Below are 9,366 nucleotides of genomic sequence, written 5' to 3'. Positions count from 1 at the left end.
GCACAATTAAGTTTTTACTCAGGAACAGAATATGATTTTAGCTTTGTGATTTGCAAGTATAATTTATTTCTATGGTAGATGACACCATGTGAGTACTTGTATAAGTAGAAGGGGTGACCTTAGCGCAATGACAATGGATAGCCTTGCACCAGTCCATGTCACCATTGACTTCACCAGTGTCACACTTCCGGACATTCACCACCTCCGGCTGTCCACCCAACAATAACCAGACACGAAGTGGTATAACTGAAACAGAGTTTATAACCGCAACTCACTCACTCGCTCACTCAGTCCAGCGGTCAACACTTTACATCACTGCACATCACTGCACGACACCACCACACTCTAGTTTGGGTTGGCCTCAGCCTCAGCCTCCCAACTGCCACAATGGTTTCTATTTGATGGTGGACTTCAGATGGGTCCTCTGCGTCGGAGGAGAGGGCAGTCGCGAAGGGAGGAAACCCGTTAGCAAGATTCTCTCAACCGTCAACAACCATCACCGTTTGTTTCTACTGTCCCCTGTTTTGAAAATAATTGTTTTTTGTTGACGTTTTCAGACATTTCATTGTTTTTGTTCTTAACATACCGCAAGTTGAAAATGGCATTGGCGGTGGTATGGCTAGGTAAAACCTACCATTTGGATTGATCATTTTGAAAACTTCTCATTTCGTTTCATTCAGATTTTGGTGGTGCTTAGAGAAGTCGTAGGTGTATGTATTACAGGACGTGAGGACTGAGATGTGGCAGTTGTCCCCAGGACACCATACCTGTGCTGGCCAACACATGAGGCGGTTACATCCTGTGACATGCTTCATACCATTAAAGACTGTTCCATTGTCGGAATAATAACTCCATATCTACATGGATGTGCTGTGTCAACACTACCGTGTATGGCTTTGAGTTGAAGTACTACAAGAACACAGAAATCATTTTTGCCGTGTTAAACCGCTATTTCACCTCACCTTTGTTGAGGCAATACATTCATGGGCAAGGTAACCTGTAGAACGAAGCGGCAGAATAATGACATTTTTTATGGATATACAACTTCTTTTATTCTGTGAGGGCGACGTTTCGACGTATAGAATCTATGTCGCAACGTCCCCCTCACAGAATAAAAGAAGTTTTATATCCATAAAAATTGTCATCAGTCTTCAACAACTCAACTTCTAAAATGCCCATCAGAGAAAACGAAGCGGCAGTAAAATATACACACCGCCGTTCGAAATGCACGGTAAAGACAAGGAAGGTTCAACGTATGTGTCACCCGCCTGGATCGGTCAGTCTTTGTCTAAAAAGTTATTTCAAGTGAAATATAGGTCTACTGAGCATTGTATTGATATCGCATACCTGTTAGGTATGTAAAATAATTTACGATTTATTAAACGCCAGTTGTGTTCATGTTTATTAACCACTGGTTTCCCCGATCGAAGGTTCATACCTGTGTAAACACGCTGTGCATGTCGCCTGTCCTAGCCTCAAACGCTGACATACTACATACATCTACACGGAGGTCACGCACCATATTGTGTCTATAATGGCTGTTTTTTGTCATGAGTACGAAAATAATGGACAATTCAAGCAACGCTGCTTCGTAAGAGGCGACTAAATGCAACGGAAGATCAGCTCTGTAACTTGGATAAATTGCAAGTCATTGTCAGACATTGCTCAAACGGTCAGTGTCAAGTACAGAGGAGACTGTTTTCAAGCCGCCGGCACATCAAGATGGAATACTGCCTCGCCAGCTTGGTGAAACACACGACACAGAACTAGAAACATAAGAGTTCGACTTGATTTTTCACTTCATACATGTCTTTCTTCTGTTGAAATCATACAAAGATTGTGTGAGTGAGTGAGTGAGTGAGTGAGTGAGTGAGTTTTTACACCGCTTTTATCAATATTCCAGTAATATCACGAACACGCTCTCATACATAGGTCTCCTCGGAGCCTCTGCTCGTGCTTCTTGGCGCCTTAATGTTTCATGTTAGATTTGGGGACGTGGTTGTCTGTGACAATGTTCCAAGATTTTCAAGGTCGCATTAGACTAAGGAGGAAGCTCACATATTTCGATTCAATCGAGGAAATCACTTTGTCGGATGTAAGACAACCAGAGTTATTTCCCTTACACCACGTCTGCCAATATGTTAATCGTTCCTCATGCGGTTAATCACTGGTTTTCTGAGTTCAAAGAAAACAATTTACTTTCTGTTCGTCTTCAGCAATTTTCCAGCTATGTGACGGCGGCCTGACACCATTAGCATCAATCTAAGCAATTGGGATTCGATGACACTGTTTGTACTTTCTATTAGCTGATAAAAAACAGAAACGTTCATAACAAACAGCAGCTGTTAATAACTTCATAACACTATTTTATCGAAATAATTTTTCAAAACATTTTAATTAAACATAATAATACACGGTTGCAGTTGTTGTAAGCTTTCGTAAATTTGACTTCTTTATCAACTACAGTCAAATAAATATTTGGCATAGGATACTTAATGTAATTTCCATTGAAACGTTACAAAGACAATAACATGAAATAGGACAACTAATATTTACTATTTTCACTCTTGCTATGTTATGTTATAAGCGAATCACCCCGTCTCGTAAACAGACAGCACAACAAAATAGTCTGTCAAATATTTGAGACTGTGTATTGTTTTGCAGATCACACGACACTGAAACAGAACATTCCTGTAACACCGAAACTGAATATATATATATATTATTTTTCTATAATAACCAACAATAACAACTGCCTGCATTCAAAATAATGTAAAATACATGAATGCTTCCTCCTAAAAAATAATATCCTCGCAAATTGCATTATTGTTGATTTACCGGTTTATGTAATATCACCACTCCTAAGATTGTCGGTAAGAGTCGGTGGTTCTCGGAAAGTACCGAAACTTCCCGACTTCTATCGGAAGCATCAGTCGTTAAAGTCGTGTTCTACTCTGTAGTTGCATAGTTGCCGGTTGTAGCGTTGGTAGTAGCTGTGGAAGTCAGCCTCGCCCAGGCACTCTGCCAGCCTCAGGTCACAGCGGCAGGTCGTGTAGGCGCACGGGTTGTTTTCCATGGAATCTGAAAACAGTTGAGAGTAACGAGCATGTTTTGTAACTGTTCTCAAATTCAAAACACCTCCTTAAGACCATAATGTAAACCAGTATTATAGATATTACGCCTATCATTACCTGAGCCTATAGGGTCGACGGACTAGTAATTTATCGAGGAATAAGGGGTGAGGTTAAGGCTAAGAGAGTGGTCAGAGGGATGTGCCATACTCTGCTCATACCCCCCAAACCAACACTTAAAGTTGAGGTAAATTTAGGCGACTCTATATTTTATTCCTACATAAACAGACAGACAGACACACACACAGACACACACACGCACGCACGCACGCACGCACGCACGCACACACACACACACACACACACAGACACACACACAGACCTACCCCTACCCCCTTCACATCTCACCGCATCCCTGGCGACACGTCTGTAAACACAGGTACACCAGCCAATTCAAGTAGCATGAATATCTGACAAGCATGATTGATTTCATGAAATATAACGAATCATTCAAACACTAAATAACAAAAGCGTTTTAAAGTGCATGACCTAGTCTGTCCACTGTCAAACATGTCTCTATTAGTACGTGATGGATATTCTTCCCGTATCATATCTCTCCAGTCGTTATTTTAAATGTCACTCGCTGATTAAAATGTGTCGGTCAGTATAGCAGGTACACATTGACCTTTGTATTTCCTTCGAGTCAGATAGCGAACCTCTTTTACGCTGCATCAGCACTTTCACTGGCTATAGGAGACTGCCACTAAGCAAATCCGGGCTCACTGTTGAATGGATTCATCATGCAATTGGACAATCATGTAGAAAAATACAGCGACTGTATTATAAGGTTTCCGTCCTATAGTCGTGTCAGGATCTGCTGAGCGCGGGTTCTATTCCACATTCACCTCATTATGTCAGTTGGTTCCTCAGTACCCGACCATGGTCGTGGCTTTCATCCACTGCTAACGTGTAAACCCTGCGCATCCCTCGTACGTGGAGTTGATACACGATCACATAACTGGGACACTGTACAACGCGGTGATAAAACATCCTCAACATGATGGAACACTGTACAACGAGGTGATAAAACACCCACAACATGATGGAACACTGTACAACGAGGTGATAAAACAAACACAACATGATGGAACAATGTATGTTGATAAAACACCCACAACATGATGGAACACTGTTGATAAAACACACACATCCACAACATGATGGAACACTGTACAACGGAACACTGTACAACGAAGTGATAAAACACCCACAACATGATGGAACACTGTACAACGTGTTGATAAAACATCCTCAACATGATGGAACACTGTACAACGAGGTGATAAAACACACACAACATGCCCGGATTGGTGAAACTTGTTAATCCATGTGAAGCAATTTGGCCTTGACTTGGGCCACACGTAAACGTCAACGTTGTGGGGCGTGGCCTGCGTTGCGTGATAGTGAAAGGTCAGCTGACGGCCTTTGCTCGACATCACCGTCGCTTGCACGGGTCCACCTTCACACGTCTGGACCGCCACACCAACGTATAAGTTTAGCCCGCCGAGAATATGAGTGAGCTGTAACGCGACAGTCATATCACGGCGGGTCAGTTTAAAGTGGGAGGGAAGCCCGAAGTAATGCAGGACCCCATACCACCCTAACAACACTCTAGAGCCAATAATAGTTGGAATAGTGTCTGACTGATTCTGCGTCACCGGACCCTGACTGGAAGATGTTCCAGGTGTACGAATAACAGGATTCTCCGTGATTCTTGGTTTGTCAGAGCAATACCCCAGTTCTAACTTTCTTTCTTTATGAACACTGTTCTACGTTGACGATGCTCAAATGTACGACGACTGTTAAATCGTTACATTGCATGTAGTCAGTCATGAACGACGATAGTCAGATCCGACAAAAGGTCTCCCACCAATAATGACTCGGCAGTTTCATCCGTCACAGTGTACAACACTTACAATGGCTCACCTATCACTGTACAACGGCAGTTTCATCCGTCACAGTGTACAACACTTCACAACGGCTGTCATCGTTTTACAACACTTACAATAACTCACCTGTACAACGACAGTTTCATCCGTCACAGTGTACAACACTTTACAACTCACTTACAACAATCCGTCACTCACCAATGTACAACGGCAGTCTGAACCGTCACATTGTATTCCGTATCCCACCCACTGTGGGTAGAACCAGAAACAGGCCACATCCCGACAGTAACTCACCTGTACAACGACAGTTTCATCCGTCACAGTGTACAACACTTACAATGACTCACCTGTACAACGGCTGTTTCATCCGTCACACTGCACAACACTTACAATGCTGTCGTGTTTCCGGCAGCACCTGGTTTTACAGCAACAAAACTCATACAACGACAGTCATTGAAGCACTTCCATCGGGCGACATGCTTGTTCTGCCCATGTTAAACTATGGAATTCAGCATTTAACATGTTTGTGCGGACGCAACCTGATGAACTGAACATGATACGCGCCATTCTTGCCTACAACTGCACTCATCTCTTTAAAATGAATAGGCTTTAGATACCCCCAAAACAGAAAATACATTATCCGAAATTATCCAAAATTTGCGGTTCTAAAACAGCCTTAAGGCATGGAGACTTAAAAAAATACGATTTGGTCTCTAATATTACGCCGGAGATCTCCAATATAACGCCGGAGATCTCCAATAAACGCCGACACACGATACAGTCGACAGTTTGAAGCGTTATATTAGCAAGGTCAGTTGTGCTACTCACGTATCCACGTCGTCCAGCGCTTTGAACCCTTGATTCCCGAGGCCACAGAAACATCCGTATCCGTTGTACTCAAGGCAGCTCCGATTGGTATGGAGAGTGATCAGGCCACACATTTGGAGGATGGTCCTTTTTTTTGGATTGAATGTGACTTGGGTCTGTCTAAGGGGCCACCGAATACATATGATACTGAAATAGAAATACTCCTGATTAGGCACCGTTGTGTCAATTGACCAGGTTAGGGAGAACGGTAGGGTTGTATTTTCTGGACTGATTTCATTCCGCTTCCCACCAAATGTTGATACTTCTTGTCACCCTGCCTTAGCCTCGGTATTGAGGGGATCTCACAATGACTTAGCCTCGGTATTGAGAGGATCTCACAATGACTTATGGCTCGGAGTCAGTATACTGTGTCTGAGTGGAGTATTCATGTTACACTGTACTGTGTGTTGCTGTAGGTGTGAATTTCTTTGTTTTTTTGTTTGTGTGTGTTTGTGTGTGTGTGTGTGGGGGGGGGGGGTTTGGTTGTGTGTGAGAGTCAGTGTGATTGTGATTTGTATTGTGTGAGTGTGTGTGTTTGTGGTTGGGTGTGTGAGGGCGTGTGTTTGAGGGTGTATGTGAGAGATGGGTGGTTGTGTGTATGGGTGTGGCTGTGTGTGTGAGAGTGTGGTTGTGGGGTTTTGTGGTTGTATGTAAGAGTGTGTGTTGCGGGCCGGTTTTCTAGAGGTAGACCACTGAAATTCCATGTGACAATTAAACATGGTTACGTACTCAGAAGCAGAACAGAGACTTCGACGAGTCCTTGCACCAGCCAGGGTGACCGTTCCCCTGACAGGTGCTCCGTTCAGTACATCCCAGGGTATGGTCCAGTCAGAAGGTCTGGATTGTATGTGTTGGGAACACAGCCGTACCCACTTACACTGATGGCCAATAGTTAATGGATCAAAGGTTTGTTCATATTGATGCACGAATTAAGGTCTGCATATCTCAAAAACAAATTATACTGCTTCTGGAGGACTATCTTGTGTAATAGTACATGTATTCATGAATTTTAGCACGCATCTGTGTCTACATAACAGGCATCTTGAGGTCTTTTCTATCTAGAGCATGACATCGTCATGAGGAGTAAATGAATTATTCCAGGACAATGTCCAATTTACTGTATCAGATAACTAAAGCATTCACACAGACACGTGGAGCCGGGTGGTAGCGTGAAGCCAATTTGAGCTATTAACAATATGGGCTCTGAATCGAAACGAAAACTGCAGGGCAATCAATGATAATATCGTTTTCTAAGATGAGGAGTTTCAAGAACATCTTCTAAAACAATTACTTCCTTTGCTTTTTTGAAACTATTCATGGAATTTAATATAACAGCTTACACAATGATTGTGAAAACTGATATCTGAATTATGGTTTCAACTAACTTAATCAGTTAATGAAAGTTGTTTTCATAGATATCAATGTGCACATTGAACGGTCAAATGGGAAACAGCCTTGCACGAGTACGAGTGTGTGCTTGTTTCTTTATGTCTGTATGTACTTCTTATCTAAAAAATCATTGATTGAATTGACAAATGTCATACAGACTTATTAAAAGAGATGGACACTGAAATTGTAAAACGTATTTTTTTTTAAAAACAACACATGACAGAGAAACAATAACACGAAACAGGAAATGTATGCTCGATGATGACGTCAAAGATGAGATTTTGGATTTTGGTCGTTTGCAATGTTGCGGCATAGTAACGTTTTGATAACGTTTGTTGTTTTTGATCAATTCACATTTCTCAGTTGTATACTTTCTGTTGTCCGGAATTTCCCTTTAAGTACCCAAGGAAACATGTTACGGGTCTCCGGGGTGGTTTCTTTTGGAAATGAAGACTAGGTTTTTCTAAAAGGTCACATGCAACCAAAACATCAAACATAATTAAAACACAATTATCACTTATTCATGACATATAATATACATTGCTGATTATGAAAAAACATATAAACAAAATTAAAAGCGTACAATCGCAAATCAAAAGTGCAATATTTTGTACTTGTGTTTACTTCCCTCGAAACGAAGCACCCGGGATACAGAACCCAGTCAGAGCGGGTGGGTGTGCACTCAAGTGTAACGAAAACAGACATTGAGTTTTGTCTGTGACAAAGACATATCTATATCACAGTTAGAAATTCTGTCAATGCTAAATAATGACAATGCTTTTAAGTATCGAACTGAGAAAGTGACTCAGTAAGAAGAACGTGTGGTGAAAAAGACAAATGAAATTATATAAACAGTTAAATCGGTAATCTACTGTCATAACATGTAAAAAACTCGCGCCTGTGAAATATCAACAAAACATTAGAAAATAGCTCACATCAAAGCCTTCACCGAGTATTCAACGCCAGCGAAGGTTTTCCGTCTTGAAATGTCGAACGCCTCACTGGTTGACACATAGCTGAGTAGATCTAGATCCTAACAAGGTTCTTTTATGTAACGAGTAGATTATTTACTATTTGTTTTGATTAGACTGCTCAAGACCTTATGATATGGACATCCCGCTTCCAAGCTGCGCGAACCTATTCACTGCGCATTCGCGCGTTTTTTTCATCGCGTTATTTTTCAACTTTATAAGTTAAATTTGCATTTTTGATGATTTGTTTCGGTAAGTCCATCTGCAAAGTTGTGTTTTGCGTTGCATGTGACCTTTAAGAAGACCTCCGAAGGTGTTCTGTTGATGGACAAGTGACTACATACCTGCAAGGAAGGTCACCAGAAAGACGGCCAGTGCTTGTCCTCGGCTATACTCCATGACTGTAGCAAAAGATGAAATGTGCATCAGGTTGCAGTCAACACAAAAGTGGTACTATGGTTCACTGATTAAACAACATCATTATAATACCTGTGACGTCATTCTATTGTTTACCAATGGACTGTTAGCTGTCAATTAGTCTTGCCCATTCATGTTTTGATTGTTTGGTTTGTTTGTCATTGTTTTACGCCGCACTCAGCAATATTCCAACTATACACTAAGAACTTAGTTAGGCACCCAGTGAGATATCTCACTATTGAATGAGCTTAACCCTTTGGAGCATATCTGGGACATGATTGGTCGTTGTGTGCAACAAAGGGATCCTCCTGTACAGAACCTGTGGAAGCTGCTTTATACGAAGATCGGACTGCTGAGTGAATGGCGTAGACTGCCCCTTCAGAGGATCAGGAGGCTGACAGGGGGTATGAGGAGGAGAGTTCTGGCTGTTATACAAGCACATGGACGTTACACTCGGTATTGATCTTGAAGCGTGTAAGACACGCAAAATGACATTTTGAATGTTTACATTTAGGAGATAAACGTACTGTGTTGGAAAATTAGATGAATGTTAGGCAGAATTGATAATCTCTAAATTTCATTTGGAACCCAACGCGTAGCGTGAGGTTTCAAATGATTAATTTAGAGACTATCAATTCTGCCTAACATTCATCTAATTTTCCAACACAATACGTTTATCTCCATTCTACTATAACCGATTGA

The sequence above is a fragment of the Haliotis rubra genome, unplaced genomic scaffold (genome assembly GCF_003918875.1).
Source record: "Haliotis rubra isolate DU_JTF1 unplaced genomic scaffold, ASM391887v1 Scf87, whole genome shotgun sequence".
Classification (NCBI taxonomy): Eukaryota; Metazoa; Mollusca; class Gastropoda; order Lepetellida; family Haliotidae; genus Haliotis; species Haliotis rubra.
This window is presented reverse-complemented; position numbering follows the sequence as displayed.